Source organism: Ailuropoda melanoleuca, chromosome 16 (genome assembly GCF_002007445.2).
Source record: "Ailuropoda melanoleuca isolate Jingjing chromosome 16, ASM200744v2, whole genome shotgun sequence".
Taxonomy (NCBI): domain Eukaryota; kingdom Metazoa; phylum Chordata; class Mammalia; order Carnivora; family Ursidae; genus Ailuropoda; species Ailuropoda melanoleuca.
In genome coordinates, this window is record NC_048233.1 from 37,269,998 (window position 1) to 37,285,756 (window position 15,759).

The 15,759-nt window shown below is 37.6% G+C and overlaps 1 protein-coding gene across 5 annotated transcripts in view; it reads right to left on the bottom strand.

Annotated features, from left to right (window-relative positions):
- Nucleotides 1–15,759, bottom strand: part of SLC38A4 (solute carrier family 38 member 4) — a 68,407-nt gene that overhangs the window by 37,704 nt on the left and 14,944 nt on the right. For 3 of the 5 annotated variants that reach the window (XM_002922285.4, XM_034645628.1, XM_034645627.1), the window contains exon 1: nt 2,792–2,877. The exons of the other annotated variants lie outside the window; for them this stretch is intronic. The gene's annotated coding sequence lies outside the window, so the exon portion shown is untranslated. Of the gene's footprint in view, nt 1–2,791; nt 2,878–15,759 lie in introns of those variants that run through there. 5 annotated transcript variants of the gene reach the window in all.

Sequence of the window (15,759 nt, forward strand, 5' to 3'; positions counted from 1 at the left end):
GTGGTCGGAGAGGCCCCCCATCTAAACTCGATCCCCCGTTATATGCTCTGGTATCATATTCTCCTCTCCTTCACATCCTTATCACACTTTGTGCTTCTGTTTTAAATTATGTGATTATTTGATAAATAACTGTCTCTCCCACTGGGCAGAGAGCTTCACGTAGGCGGGGGGGTGCTGGGCTTGTAGACCCTACGTATTGCCAGCAAGTGGCACAGTGCCTGGTGCTATATTCCACTAAGACTGTTGTATCTCTGTGTGCTCTCCTTTATAGATACAAGAATGTATTCTTGTTACACCTTTAAAGGTTAATAATTCAAAGTGAAATGGAAGTGTTTCCCTCTGGCTACCAGGAGCAAGAACAGCTTTGCTCCCCAAAGAATGTTCGAAATTATTCTAAAAGAAAAAGCAAATTTGGTTTGACAGAACTTTCTGTAGTCTAGCTTTTCTCTTCGATGACGTGAAGTTTCTCTGTGACACAAAGAGATCTCCAGTGCACTGGTCATCGCACTGCTGCTTTGACTCACTTATTCATCAAGATAAAAAAATCAGAACTTGAAACAAAGGTAATTAGAATACTAGTACTGTCAGAAGGCTTTGTTTCTTCATATTTATTAAGAGCTATCTTAATGTCCTAACGTATAGTCAAATTCTAGTTATTAAACATTGTCCTGTTCTTTGAATAGGTACTCAAGTAATGTTCGATGGGTGATTCTCAGAAAAGCAGACTTCTGTTTTACTTAGGTAGTTCAACTTTAAAGAAAGACCTCACATTCGGAAAGCAAAACTGTCCATGAGTCAAGAGGCAAAAATTAAGACTTCCCTAGTGGCTGCAAACATTTATTTTACCTGATAAGTGAATGTGAAGAGGAAGCTGACATTGGCAGAGCATTTCCCACCATTCCAGGCTGTCTTGTCTTTCATGCCAACCTATTTCTGACGAGTCTACTCTGCAGTCCGGGCCTAGCAGATTGCCTCCCATGTCATTTACCTTTTGGTTGAGCAAGTGGGAAGTAGCTGGTTACACAACTTCTAAAAGCCAAATGCTGTCTGCATCCAAGGAACTAACTTAAATCCACATCCCAAATGCACCTTAGGTAAATGAATACAGCTTTAACAATGAAGTCAATCTAATATTACCTTCATATTAAATTCTTTTAAACAATGTCCCCAACAATGCCGTTCTAGTTGCACATGGAGAGTCAGATGGCTTATTAGTCTGTGGCATGAGTTTTCACAATTAGCTTCCATAAAAACGTTCAGTATCATTCAGTCTGAAGTACATCTTAGAAGAGCAACTGCTAATGACAGCAAAACTGTATTTACTTGACTACTTGCTAGTGCTGGGGCTAATACCCCAGCATCTCCATTCCTGTCCTGTACTCAGACATACCTTGGAAATAATATCTAGGGAGAACTGGAAGAGTTAAAGGAAATAACCCTATGTTGAGGTCTTTTCCTTTTGCTAAGATTATTAAATGCTTGCTAATATAAGAGTTACAGCAACCATTTGACGAGGTATACAGGCTAAAATATAATACAATAAACTATAATATAAAGGCCAAAATAAAATATAAGCAAAATAACATTTCTAGCTCTGTTCTTAGAAGGTGACCTAGATTCTCTAGTCATCTTAAACACTGAGAAACATCTTAAATTCATGCATAAATTTCAGTTCTTATTTTCCCAAAGAGTAGTTTCTAGAAATGCAGAAAAATATGTACCGTGTAGGATATTATCAGAGTGAACTCTTCATGCTTCATGTATTAAAGCGCGATATTTAAGAACCTGAATTGTGGATGCAGTTAATTCTAAAAGGTCTACATTCTGTGTAATAGATACAGGACCACCTCCGGAGGAATTATTATTTTTTTTGAAAATAAATTATTTTACTTTCTCTGAAGTAACTCATATGTTGAAAAGAACTTTAGCAACCTACAAAGTATCCTGTGTAACATAGTTATAGAAAACTCAAGAGTTTATTCCTCAAAACTACATTTCTCAGTACTTAAATCTTACTGATATACTTCTTAGGCTATGACTATATGGTCTGTAAGGTATCCAAAATATGGGGATACACAAATCAACCGAGAATTCTCCCTCATCTAATTGACAAATTTGAGGAGTACAGCTCTATTTTTAGATAACTGATTCTAGTCCTTCCAAATCTAAAGCTATGTCTATATTCTATTCAATTTCCCAGTTTCTTCTAGTAAATTTACTCTAAAAATACTCATTAAGATGGACACATACGAAGACAAGGTAAATCACAACTCTGTTTTCTTTTTCATTTGATAATGATGCAGCCCAGACTCTTAGCCGTTCATATCTACTGCAGTCATGGGCTATCCCTCCTTTGGTTTGTTTTTGCGGGTATTTTTGTTTTCAAGATTAAAAAAATCTTTAATGTTATAGCATTGCGAATGTACTTCTGAAACCTCATATTTTTTTCTAAGACAAATTATTTCCACTCTTTACTCAGTGATTAACCAGGAGATGTAAATAACTAAATACTTGTTGCCTACCTACTTTTTTTTTTTTTTTGCTATATTTCCCTTTTCTGTTATCCACTGTCCTAATTGTATGCTCAAACCTAAAATTATCTGCAAAAGAAAGCTGCAATCAAGGCCTGGGATAATAGTTTCAATGTCTGACATTATACCTAATTTATCTTTTTTAAAATGAGAAAAAATTTCAAACATTTAACTTGTAATATATAAACACTCTACACCATAAAAAGAAGAAAGGAAGCATTATTTTAACTCTGCAACTGTTAATGTAAAAAGAGTTTTACCTTAATTATTTATCCAGTCCTGTGCAATCTCTCTGGAATTGTTTGGAATGGCAGGCCCCTGGAACAGTGTTGACTTATATGAACCTTTGGGGATCTAGACAATGATTTAAAGACCAGTGGGCGTGAATGAGACAAGCCAATCACACCACCACTACCTTGCCCCAACACCTCCCTCTGTCCAACTTGCGTCAGCTCTTCTAAAAAAAAGAGAAGCTAACTCAGTTTACTGTTGTACATTTGGATTAAACATCGGTTACACCAATTTCTATTTGTTTTTAGAATTTTGGCCTTTATACAGCAAAATACTCACTCACTGAAAGTTTTATCGTGATTGGTGTTATTCTGTATCAAGATGCTATCGGTTGGTTGATAAATCTTTTAGAAAATTAACATTTCTAGATTTATGACCTGAAGGCAAAGTATAATAATACAATAACAATAATACTTACGGAGTCAGATTGTTTAACGAAACATAATCAGAATGCACAGAAAATATTAATTACAGAGGAGAAACGTTATTTTCCTTTGAATTGATGGCTTATTCAGAGGAAATTTTATGGAATGACAGATACTTACAAATGGCACCGCTCCTCAAGTTACCGCCAGATTGGAAATCGTCCGTCCTATCCACCTCTGCTACCTTTCAAAAGGCACTGTGCTGAGTAAGCAAAATGCTGTTTGGAGTTTTTAAAGAATTTCTAAATGAACATTTATCTTTTTCAAAGAAATCTACGTGGCTTTCCGAACATCAGAGAAGGGGTTAAAATGCGTTGGCATATCATTTATTCTGTTATGAAAATGTATCAGTGAGGTGAGAAAAAGATTAAAAATCAATCCAGAATTAAGGGTTCTTTGCCTTTTAAATATTTATGACACAAGTGAACGATGTGATGACCAATCAGAAGAAATGCTGGATTACAACAGGTGAGTCAACTCCCAATTTCCAAAGAAACACAACTAAACATTGTTCTTTGAGTAAGAAATTCTTAAGCTGATGCAAAGCATTAAATATTAAGTAAAATGTCCATTGACCCATTTCTTATTTTCTTTTCAAATGTGCCCATGTGGTCGACTAAATTTTATATGGTATATTTGCTTGTATTTGTCTCTTAGCTAGCTTGTTCTTTATTTTTCAAAATTATTCTAAAGATTTGTCTTTTATTGGATGAAAATTATTGTCTGAGAAAAAAAATTACAACAAATATATTGATCTTAATTTCAGAAAAATTTAAAGAATATTCCTTTTCAAATTATTTCCATCATTTAATTGTGATATTTCCAACTTAAGATTTCTTTCCTTTTCCAAAGTTAACAGATGAAATGAGCAAAAATGTGCATTAATTGTTAGAAGATTTCCATTTCATAGTGGGTCAACTGAAAAAAAAAAGATTCTAATATGTGAATTTCATACTATGATATCTTCATATAAAAAAGGATAGAGCTAATTGTCTAAGTACCTAAAGTTTTACCTCTCTTAAAATTTTAAGTTTAGATTTAACTTATAATTTAGATCTTCTTCAAGTATACTAAATTACAGTAAATTAGCATATTAGATTAGAATAAAGAGCACACTTAACAGACTTCTATGAAGGGTCTTATGTCCCTTTTGAACCTATTCTAATTGCAAACTTCTTTTTTTTTTTTTTTTTAAAGATTTTATTTGTTTATTTGACAGAGAGAGAGACAGCTAGCGAGAGAGGGAACACAAGCAGGGGGAGTGGGAGAGGAAGAAGCAGGCTCATAGCAGAGGAGCCTGATGTGGGGCTCGAACCCATAACGCCGGGATCACGCGCTGAGCCGAAGGCAGACGCCTAACCGCTGTGCCACCCAGGCGCCCCTCTAATTGCAAACTTCTTATCACAAACTTTCCTAATATTCCCTTAAAAATCAAATACATACCTTGAAAATTAATTTGACAAAAGTGGTTGAATTAAAATAGCTTAGGAACTTTGTTGTCTATTTTCTTCCCTCAATTTTTGATATATTTAGCTATGTCAATTAATGAAAAAATGTATAGTCTGGGCTTGACAAAACTCATTTTAAATTTCTATTCATAAGGAAAATACAGACTTAATGCCTTAGTTTAATGTTCCACATATTTCTTAAAATCATACATGATGTAATTTCAAATACACTTGGTAATAGGTCTATGCTCTTTTGATTTTTAAAGCATGGCAAATACAACACATTCATTTAGTCTCTGATTTGGTTCCAGGACCACTGCAGAAAGAAGTAATGAACCAGAATATATACCAACTTACAAAAATGAATAAAATGAAAAATATGTGGGTAGTGAATAATGAAGCAAGTCTGAGCAAGAAGATGACAAACACTTTAACTGATCCTTCATATAAGGAATTCATATAAGTATCACCAGGAGCAGGTCCGTGGGTGGGTAGGGGGGCAGGGAAAGGGGGCCCAAGGGGCAAGATACATCCACATAAAGCGATCCATGGCTTCCCAGGCTATAACACAGTTAATGTCAGCAGATTTGCACAATATTCCCCAGGACTCCTGACGATGAAGGTCCCCTGGGGCTGAGGTCCTCCAAGAAGGCATGAGGGTGCCCATGGACCTTTAGGGGGGCCTTAAAAGTCCACATGAGATCCCAATAGGTAGAAAGAAAAGGGAAAGGCATCCTGGGTGAAAACCGTAGATAGGCTAAAGCATATTCTGGCAAGAGTGAAAAACAGTCTGGCTGTAGCGGAGACTTTCAGGGGAAAAAAGTAGAAGAGAATGGAATGGTCCAGACTGTAAAAGCCATTAAGTCTAGGGAGCACAGAATTTTAGTGATAGGGATCTCTTGAAACCTTCTGAAAAAAGAATCATAAAATCAGCAGGGCAGAAAGGGATGCAGGTAGGAAGATGGGATGGAGAGGGTGGTAGGGACATGGAGGACAGTGAAGAGGTTGAATGATAGTTTGGCTCTGGTGATTTCTGCTGTTATTCTCAGGCAAATGAAAAGGCAGATGGAAAGGATTTAAACTGAGGTCAGTGGTAGTTTGTCTCTTTCTTGTAGTACTGTTCCATTTATCACTTTCACTGGCTCACAATACAGGCCATGAATTTTATGTGACTATCCTATGAAAAACAAGAAACTTGCAATAAAATCTTCATTTTTCTTTATCAACCAAAAGAGACTATATGGTGATAACCCATCTGCTTCAGCACCCCTTCCATCCATATGTTGTTATCATTTTCAAATAGTACAGAGGAGGTCTTGAAAGAGTGTATATCTCAATATGTTATCTATTGAAAGTACAAAACTGTTGGCTCAAAATTTGGATCATACCTGCGCACTAAATTAAAATTTTTCTTGCTCATCTTTAAAATCATTGATCATCTTGTTTAAAATTTCCACTTTTAATGATGTCCTCAAAGAGAAAGTTCCAGCTGGATCAAGTCAAAATGAATCAACAATTAAAAAAAAAATGCCTTAGCCAGACCATCATGGCATTTTGCTATGACATTGGGAAAGATAACCTCTTGTTCTCATCGGGACTGCACCCAGATTTCTAATATTAGTCATGGGACAAAATAGTACTTGGAAATAGGACCTGGTTACAGCCAAACTGGAAGATGATGGGTAGAAACAGTAACGACTAAGAAACCGAATTACCTAATTTTTAATAATTTTGTATTGTGTCTGTATCTGCATTCACTTCCTTTTTTTTTGCTCCTACTTCAATTTCTCTTTAGGTCCCCTACTTTTTCTTCTCTTTCTCTTTAACTTTTCTATACTACATTCTTTTTGTGATGACTTATTTTCCAGGAAGAGTTACTTTTAAAAAAAAAAAGAAAGATTTATTTATTTATTTGAGAGAGAGAGAGAGTGCTCATGCACATGGAGTGGGGGGGAAGAGTGGGGCAGAGGGAGAGAGAATCTCAAGCAGACTTCTGGTCTGGCACGGAGCCCAATGCGGGGCTCGATCTCACAACACTGAGATCACGACCTGAGCAGAAATCAAGAGTTGGAGGCTTGACTGACTGAGCCACTTCCATTTTTTAAGGCTCCAAATATATTTTAAAATCTACTTAAATCCAATACAGGGTTACTAAATTGTAGTACATTGTCAACATGTCTATTTCAAAAATTAATACCTAGACGCACATACAATACAAATGACTTTCAAAAGCCTCATTTGAGGATACCTTCAAAAAGCCTAAATTTGGGACACTCTCAAATATGAGGCCCCAAAGGGCTTCCCAGCCCAGGCTCCTGGGAGAGGCCTTGCTTTTCTTTTCTAAAAACCTCTCTGGCCAAGAAAAATGCAATGACCCCTGCATTCTGAGGAAATTGCTTGGTTGATGGCATGCCCCTCTCTTCCACCCAGCCAAAAGCACATTTACAGTTATACAATGGAGCATTTTGGAAATGTTTGAATAGTCAACTACTATATTGCAAAATTAGCAAACAAGTTTGGTGCAGGTTGACAAACTTACTGACTTTGCCACAGATCTAAATAGAAAATTCCTTTTAGCCTTAGCAGACAGAAAAAAAAAAAAAACCTAGTTAGAAGACCGCTCATGTCGTTGATATTCTGTTCCCTGCCATTTGCTTTTTAAGCAACTCAAATTCTTGTCCAATTTTATGTCTTGATTCCACATTGATATGATGCAGAGAAAAACATATCAAAAGTTCATTCCAGGCTTCTGCCTAAGCAGATCTATCAGGGTAAAGAAGAATAACAAGGTCTATGAGGCTTATGGCTGATTACAACTTAATATACCAAAAATTCTAAATGTGAAATTAGAGCTTTTAAAAGTTTGTTCTAAAGAATGATTCCTACCCTTTACAATGCCTGCTTGAGTAAACAGCACTGGGAGGGAAGGACATGTATAACCATAATGATAACGACACTTTAGCTTAATCACCTTGTTTAAGTTCTTTGTACAGAATGCAGTATTAACACAACGGTAGATTGAACTGATTGCCTTTCTAATGAATAGCAGGTGATGGTTTAAAAATTACTTTCTCTGGGGGACACAGCACATTAATTTCAATTGCTCTCTTTCATATTCCCATCGATCCCTTTCCTATAAAAGCAAATTCTCTAGCAGAACAAATTCTATACTTCATCAGTGACAATTCTTTTTTCTTTTTTTTTTTTTAAAGATTTTATTTATTTGTCAGAGAGGGAGACAGAGAGAGCACAAGCAGCGGGAGAGGCAGGCAGAGGGAGAAGCAGGCTCCCCACTGAGCAAGGAGCCCGATGCAGGACTCGATCCCAGGGTCCTGGGATCATAACCTGAGCCAAAGGCAGACGCTTAACCAACTGAGCCACCCAGGTGTCCCTCAGTGACAATTCTTAATGGACTACTCTTAGAGAACAGAGAGGATTTCCTGAGTCAGGTCTGTGCAGTAAATGAGAGGGGCAGGTTTCGGCCAGGAATGCTCATCTCTCCTGCTGGGCTGTAGGCAACTCTAGAGATGAGTGGTGGCGGTCAGAGCTCTTCACAGGGCACCTGCAGACTGATGTACGGTCCTTTGCTACAGGGGTTAGCGGTGCCCAGCACAGCGAGGCGACCTGATTTTTGTACTTTATGAGTCGCTTGAGTAAGGATTTATAAATCCTGGAGGGCTGGGGGAAAGTTGGTAGCATCAAACTTTCCTTAAATACAGGAAAATTCACTCAGTTAAAGTAAATGTCTTGACCTTACTTAGCAGGACAGCAGCAGATTTGGGTCAGATGGTTTAGGAGGTCTGGGGATGGCTTTGAGCATGTCTAGACAGCCAATTTAGACTAGTTGTAAACAATCTCTTTTGCTTGTTTACCTTGATTAATTTTAGCCTCTGCCTGGGTTATAACAGGTACTGTATAAATCGTTGAATTAACGAAGATCTCTATTAAGGGCACTGATTCGATCTGTGCATCCAAAACCTTTCTTTGGAACTTATATATGAGGTTGCAACAAGCAACACTGTAATAATTATTTCAATTGACCAATCCTGCAGTAGTTCCTTCTTCTGCTCAGAGCCAATGGTGAGATGGTAAAACCATTAGTCATACTATACACATTAGTTCCTTTAGAGCGAGCTGCCTACCCAGAATATAAAGCAATAATTACCAATCATGTATTCAAAGAATATTCAAGGAATAATAAGGGCATGGGAAAATCATAAGTTTTAAAAGCAAGATACAAAATCTAATAGTAATATGATCCCTATGTTTTTAAAATTATGGACATATAACATATATAAACATGCAAAGGAAAAATGCCTGAAATTATACCTATCAAAATATGAATAAGTGGTTATTTCCCGATTATGGAAATGTGGGTAATCTTCCCCCCCCCATCTATATTTGCAACTAACCTTTAAAAATTATGGATTACTTTCCCTATGAGAGAAACAGTAAACATTTACTAAAAACAAAAGCAACAAAAACAGAGTTCCTCTCCTAGGTTTTGCAACAACTGTTAATCAATCCGGGATATTAGCCACTAGCTGAATGTCTATTTTTAGTGAGAATATTTTGGGTGCCTGACCAGCAACAATCAACTCTCTTAAAAAATCTTTGATTCTGAACGGGCACTTATGAGTTATTTAGAGTCCAGACAAAATTATACATGTCCAGTTTCTTCTGAAAGGAGGGATTGTTTTTTCCCCACCAGAAGGTGAAATAGATCTCAAGTGTCGTTGAGAAAAATGGACATCGATATTTTCTTTATAATGCTGTGAGATAGTCAATTTCTATTATAGTGTAAGGAGTCATCTTCATTTATTCACTCGATAAATAGTACTGAACATCACGTACAGACTTTGTGGTAGGGGCTAAGACACGAGAGACAGTAAGAAAAGAAGACCCACTGTCTGAAGCCCTGCTCTCGCAAGGGAATCCATTGCTTATGTAGGTCCTGACACTATAAGGTAGCGGGTGGGAACTGAGGGGTGGGAAAATGTGACACCCAACTCCATTTGAAGGGACGGACAAGACTTCCTGGAGGGGACAGCTGAGTTCCACTAAAAGAATAAACAGGAGCTGGCCAGGAGCAGAGGGATGGGAGTGGACCCCCAGCTGGGGGAGAGCAGGAGCAAAGGCAAAGGAGGCAAGCAGCAGCTCCTGGCTGCCCCCATTCCTGGAAGGCTGAGGCAGGTGATGGGAGAGGTGGGGAGATGGGTAGGGGGGAGGGCGGGATTATAGGGGGCATTGAGTGCCATGTCTATTTGTTGTTGTTCTGTTTCAAACGAGCTCATAAAAAAGAGCAGCCAAGCAGTGTCAAAATCTCAGACGTGAAGAAAATGTGTTAGAAATTGTGATAATAAAGATTACTGCAAACAGGAAAAAAGCCACCAGGGTAGCCAGGGGCAATTCTTGCCTGCATTACATTCTTGGAGAGAGTGTTCAGGTGCGTTGGGGCCTCTGCTTTGTGACTGGACCATCAGATTGCTGTAGTATAATTTAGCAAAGAACAGACAAGTTTAGGTTTGTGGGGTATTTTCCTTCAAATGGTGTAAAACACATGAGAAAGGAGCTAATTACAAGTCTTAAGGGGAATTGAATTTTTAAGTATTGAAATCTTGATTCTTTCTATTCTTTCCTAGGTATTTGAAGATTATTTTTAAAGTTAGAATTTAAGGTTCAATATATTTAAGCTTAATTATTTTAAAATACATATAAGTAAAGATTGATGCTTAAGTAAATTATGAGTAATTTATCCAGTAATATTAATATCTTAATTTGTAAGCATCTGTAGTCAAATTCCTTTTTTATAGTGTCTAGTGTAGTGAGATAGGTAACAACTTGAAGACTGATACTTCTTAATTATGGGTGATCTGATATTTGCATGTGTAAGGCAATCACATCAACTCAATTTTGCTTCTGCTCATAAGTTTAAAAGGCTGATGGCATTTTCTTTGAATCTTGCGTAAGACTTTAAACATTAGTTGGAGAAGGCCTGAAAGCAGCTTCAGTTTTTTTGTCTTGAACTGTCCCTATTCATCCCTTCTAATCTAGAAGGCTTCTGACCCTCAAAGGATCTGAATGGCTAAAGGAGCTCTTGTTCCTTTGTTATGCTAACACTTGATATTGGCTAAACTTTCTGGAGATTTGGGTTCAAGTTCTAACTCCCTCCCTCCTAGCTATGAGCCGTATCAACAGGTTGGTAAACTGTCTGGGTCTTCATTTTCTCATTTATAAAAAGTGCGTAATTCCTGGAATAATAACAAGACAATTGGAAGGACCAAATGAAATTCACCCATTCATTTATCGGGGACCTACTATGTGCCAAGAACACACTTACAAGCACAACTATAGTTCAAACTGGCCAAATAGTTACTTTTTTCTTCCTGTGGAGCTCCTTTGGCCACTGCTAGGACCATAAAGCTTAAAAATGTCAGTAGTTGGTAGCCACACTTACATAGTACTCGAAGAAATACCAAAATGGTTGTCCAGGAGAGACCTGTTAGACATAAAATTGATGTGTTGACATCCTGATTCTACATGTTTCAATTTAACTAATTCTCATCAAAATTTTCACCAAAGTTAAAAGGTTAAGCAGAGAATGCATCATCTGTAGTCTTTTTTTTCTTTTTCCTGTTCTCAGTAAGTCAATCAAGCAGTCAGTCCAATCAGCCAGTCATCACTGAACAACTATTTTATGCCAAGAACGATGCTCATTTCTGTCTCCATGTCTTTAGGCTTTCCTTTTACTTTTGAGCAGAACATCTGACTGTTTTTTTCTGATTGACCACGAGCCTTAGACTAACTGGAGCTTTACAGTTGACTTGATATACCTAAGAGTTCTGCTGGCATCTCCATATGTTGTGTGTTACATGGATCGTGCGTGCATGCATTCCATGTTCCATGGATCGGAGGCAGATCTGCATGCCTCTATCTAGTTACATCTGTATCTGTTAGGAACCACAGTGCTTGGCTCTTCCCATTCAAAGAGGCCCAGGCTTTATCCGTTGGTTCATAGGCTGTGCTCCTCTAAGTGCATTGTTTTCTCACTGTCCGTTCCGAACTCTCATCAAATACAGGCCTGCCCTATGAAATGGAGAACACATTGACTCTGGAGTTCAAATTCACTTGATTCTAATCTGATTCTCGTTCTGCTGCCTGCCAGCTGAGAGCCTTTAGAAAAGTTAGAGTTAATCCTCTCTCCGCACATCCTACAAGCTGTATGGACACATTTGTCTACACATCTGTCCTTTTAGACTTTGAATTCCTCGGGAGCAGAGGCTGCGCCTTATTCAGCACAGCACAAGGTCAACTAGTATAGATTGTGGGGCTCGAATGCCTAGACTTAAATGCGATTCCTCCTTTACTAACTGTCTGACTTGGGGCAAGCTGTTTGCCTTTTCTGCACATCAGGCTCTTCATCTGCAAAAAGGAGGTAATAATAGTACCCACGTCACACTGCTGTTCTGAGGAATAATGAAGTTAATATTTGTAGGGAACTTAGAAGAGTGGCACATTGTAAACGTTATGCAAGTATTTGTATATTTTAAGGATTATCTCTAACTTCAAAACCTAGCATGGTACCTACTGAATATATCTTTCTTGAAAAAGTAAAGTTATGTAAATATTCTGGAACTCAATTTTCTGTTTAAAACTAGTCTAACAGGGCGCCTGGGTGGCGCAGCGGTTAAGCGTCTGCCTTCGGCTCAGGGCGTGATCCTGGCGTTATGGGATCGAGCCCTACATCAGGCTCCTCCGCTATGAGCCTGCTTCTTCCTCTCTCACTCCCCCTGCTTGTGTTCCCTCTCTCGCTGGCTGTCTCTATCTCTGTTGAATAAATAAATAAAATCTTTAAAAAAAAAAAAACTAGTCTAACAAAAGCCATTATACCAGGTTACTGTGAGGTGTAACTGAGATAATGGATTTATTTAACCATTATAAACGTAAAAGGTGTATGTGGGGTTTTTTTTGGGGAGGGGTTTGGTTTTTTTGCTGTTCATTTAGAAGGATGATATGACATTAGCAAAATTGATTGTGAAATAGTTTCAGCACAGTTGCTTTGGAAGCGTATTGTCACTGTTTAATTAGACCGTTATTCCATTTGTTAAACTATCGATTTGCACTGTAGAAAAGCTAGAAAACGGGCAGGTTTTGACCCTGACCCATGGAATCTCAGAAAACAACCTCGTAAGAAGACACAATTTGCAATGTGTTTGTTTAACATTAACCAACCTGTGAAGCTGAACATCACCATGGTACATATTTATCCCTGAACCTGTCCTGGAGCCAGTGTTTAAACATGTAAATATACTTGTAGATTTCGGGGTGGGGGTGGTTTGGCTTTGCTTTGGGTTATTTTCTTTTTGGTGAGACTGACAAAACACGAAGACCCAAAGATATACCAAGAACACATTTTCCAAATGCCAAAGTAACTGCCCTACATTTTGCTTACACTCTAAGATTTGAGATTGCTGGGCATTAGTACTAATTCTCAACTTGGCCAGTCCTAGTTTTGGTTTAATCATTGTCGCTTAATTCACTCGCATGACCCTTTTCATCATTATCAATCTGTGCATGGATGAGAGGGCAACATGAATGGATGACTGGCTCTCTGAGGCAGTTTCTTGATCAAACAGAACCCCTAACTTCCATCTTTCCATCTCTTACATACAAAGAAATCTTACAAGCATGCATAGATGGTACTTCTCATTAATTCAAGGTTAACTTGGATACAACTGCTTACAATTTGAAGTCTAAAAGACTGTGCTGTCAAATCCTTTATTAGTTCCAGTTCAATTCATTCTTTGCGATTTAGACATGAGGAAACATACATGCAGATGTTTTCCAACAGAACACTTTATAGAAATTAAAAAGAACGTTGATTAAAATCTTTAGCGTTCTTATGAAGTATTTTTACACTATTTAGGAAACATGCCAGTTTTTTTTACCCATCAGGTGGAATGGGTATAAATGTGAATGAGTGTACCACTGATGGAAGCTGGTGATACGCTCTAGTATTTCATTTTCTTTCCACCTCTTCCCCCTTTCAACAGTTGGTCTTCCAATTGCTGACATACTGAGCTGTTCTCACACGAGTGTGAGTATGCTGATGTGCACAAGTCCCTGTTGTCCTCCAAAACGGAATAATACTGAAGTATATTTATTACATAAATCTAGATATTTTTAGGCTTGGCACCTACCCAGACTACTAAGTGTCATGGTCTCAACAACCCACTTTAAATTTTATAAGGTAAATTTAGTTAAAAAAATAAATAAATAAATCAGTCCCGCTATCTGGTAGTAGGATAACCACAGCTATTCCGCTGAGTTAGTAATTTTCCAATGTATCGACTGGTTTTCCTGGGGCAATTGATAAGTAAACAATGTTTCTATCACTCCCACGCCCCACTGTCACTACCAAAGCCAGATTAAGAAAAGAAACAATAAGGAGCAAGAACTGCAATGTGAAAGGAGAGAAAATGAGGCCACAGTGAGTTGCTGGAAGATTCCCTAGGATTTTACTCGGTGTGTTCTGGTCCTGTTTTGGATCACAAGAAACATTATTTAAATATTTCTTAACTATCCAATACAGCTTATTTTTATTACACTGATACAAGGATTGAGAAATATGTGGCAAAAAGATGAAACACATTTTCAAATGCCTTAGAGAAATCTCCTTATGATGACCTCAATAAGCTAAGTCATTCCAGCTGGAGTGAAAAACCGGGGGCTCTGTTCATTCTTTTTCCTGGGCTTTCAGCAAACAAAGGCACTCAGTTTTTATTATATACATTATCATAAGTGTTTAGCTATACCCAAGATGAATATTTAGGTGTATAAACAGATTCATTTTTAGTAAGAAAATAGCAGAAATAGATGAGATCACCTGGCTTTGTGGCATGTGAGTTTTCACCTAAAATGTTTAAGAAATGATTTTCTTTTAAAGCATCCGTTATCTCACCTTATCACAATTAGTTATTCAGTGTTGTGGTCACTGAAATCAGTTGAGAATAATTGTCACAACTGATACATAAGATAGTATGCCTGTATTGACCAGATTTGGACAGAAAAGAATTTTTGACGGGCTCTTAGGAGTTAGAGGGCCTATCTTGCTCTTGATAGCTCTATGAATCCTATGGAGATGGTCTTTACTTTATGTCTTAAGTAGATGGGTAAATTAAGACTTCTTTTTATTTTTTAGTTCCTTCCTTCCTTATTTTTGCACAGAACAGTAACTTATTAAAGAAGGCATGTGTATTCTTATTTACTTTTCTGCAAGCAAGATAATAACATGTAAAGAGCTTAAAATAGGGCCAGGGATAGAGTAAGAGCTAAATAAATATTATTTATTGTTGTTGCTGGTTGTATATTTTTAAATCCGTGAATCACATAAAATAGCCTAGGTACTTAAAATTTTTATGAGAACCTACTTTTTTTTTTTTAAGATTTTATTTATTTATCTGACAGAGAGGGAGAGACAGAACAAGCAGCGGGGAACAGCAGAGGAAGAAGCAGACTCCCCACTGAGCCAAGAGCCCGATGTGGGACTCGATCCCAGGACCCTGAGATCTTGACCTGGGCTGAAGGCAAATACTTAACCAACTGAGCCACCCAGGTGCTTCTATGAGAATCTACTCTTGAGCAGTAGATTATTTTCGATTTAGAAGAATAACTACCATATATCAACCAAACCACAATTCAAAAATTTTAGTCCGTATTCTTGGCTGAAAACCAAATGGCAAATTTAATTTCTAGGCCTACTGGTAAATATTTCAGGAATGGTGTCCAAACTTTTGTTATTTATAATATTCACAGATCTCCAGGAGAAATGGCTTCCTTTTATTTCCTGTTTTAGGGCCCCTTGAAACATTCAGCCACTTGGGCATTAGCATCCGTTGTCTTGTGTGAGCTTGCTACGGAGTTAACATTTCACATGTAGGAAACCCTGAAAAAATAGATATTTATAACAGAAATGCTGACAAAGTCTCAATGCCTCCAGCACAACCTATGTCTGCTGCAATGTCTGTTTACTCTGGTCTGGTATTTAATAAAATATACAGACTT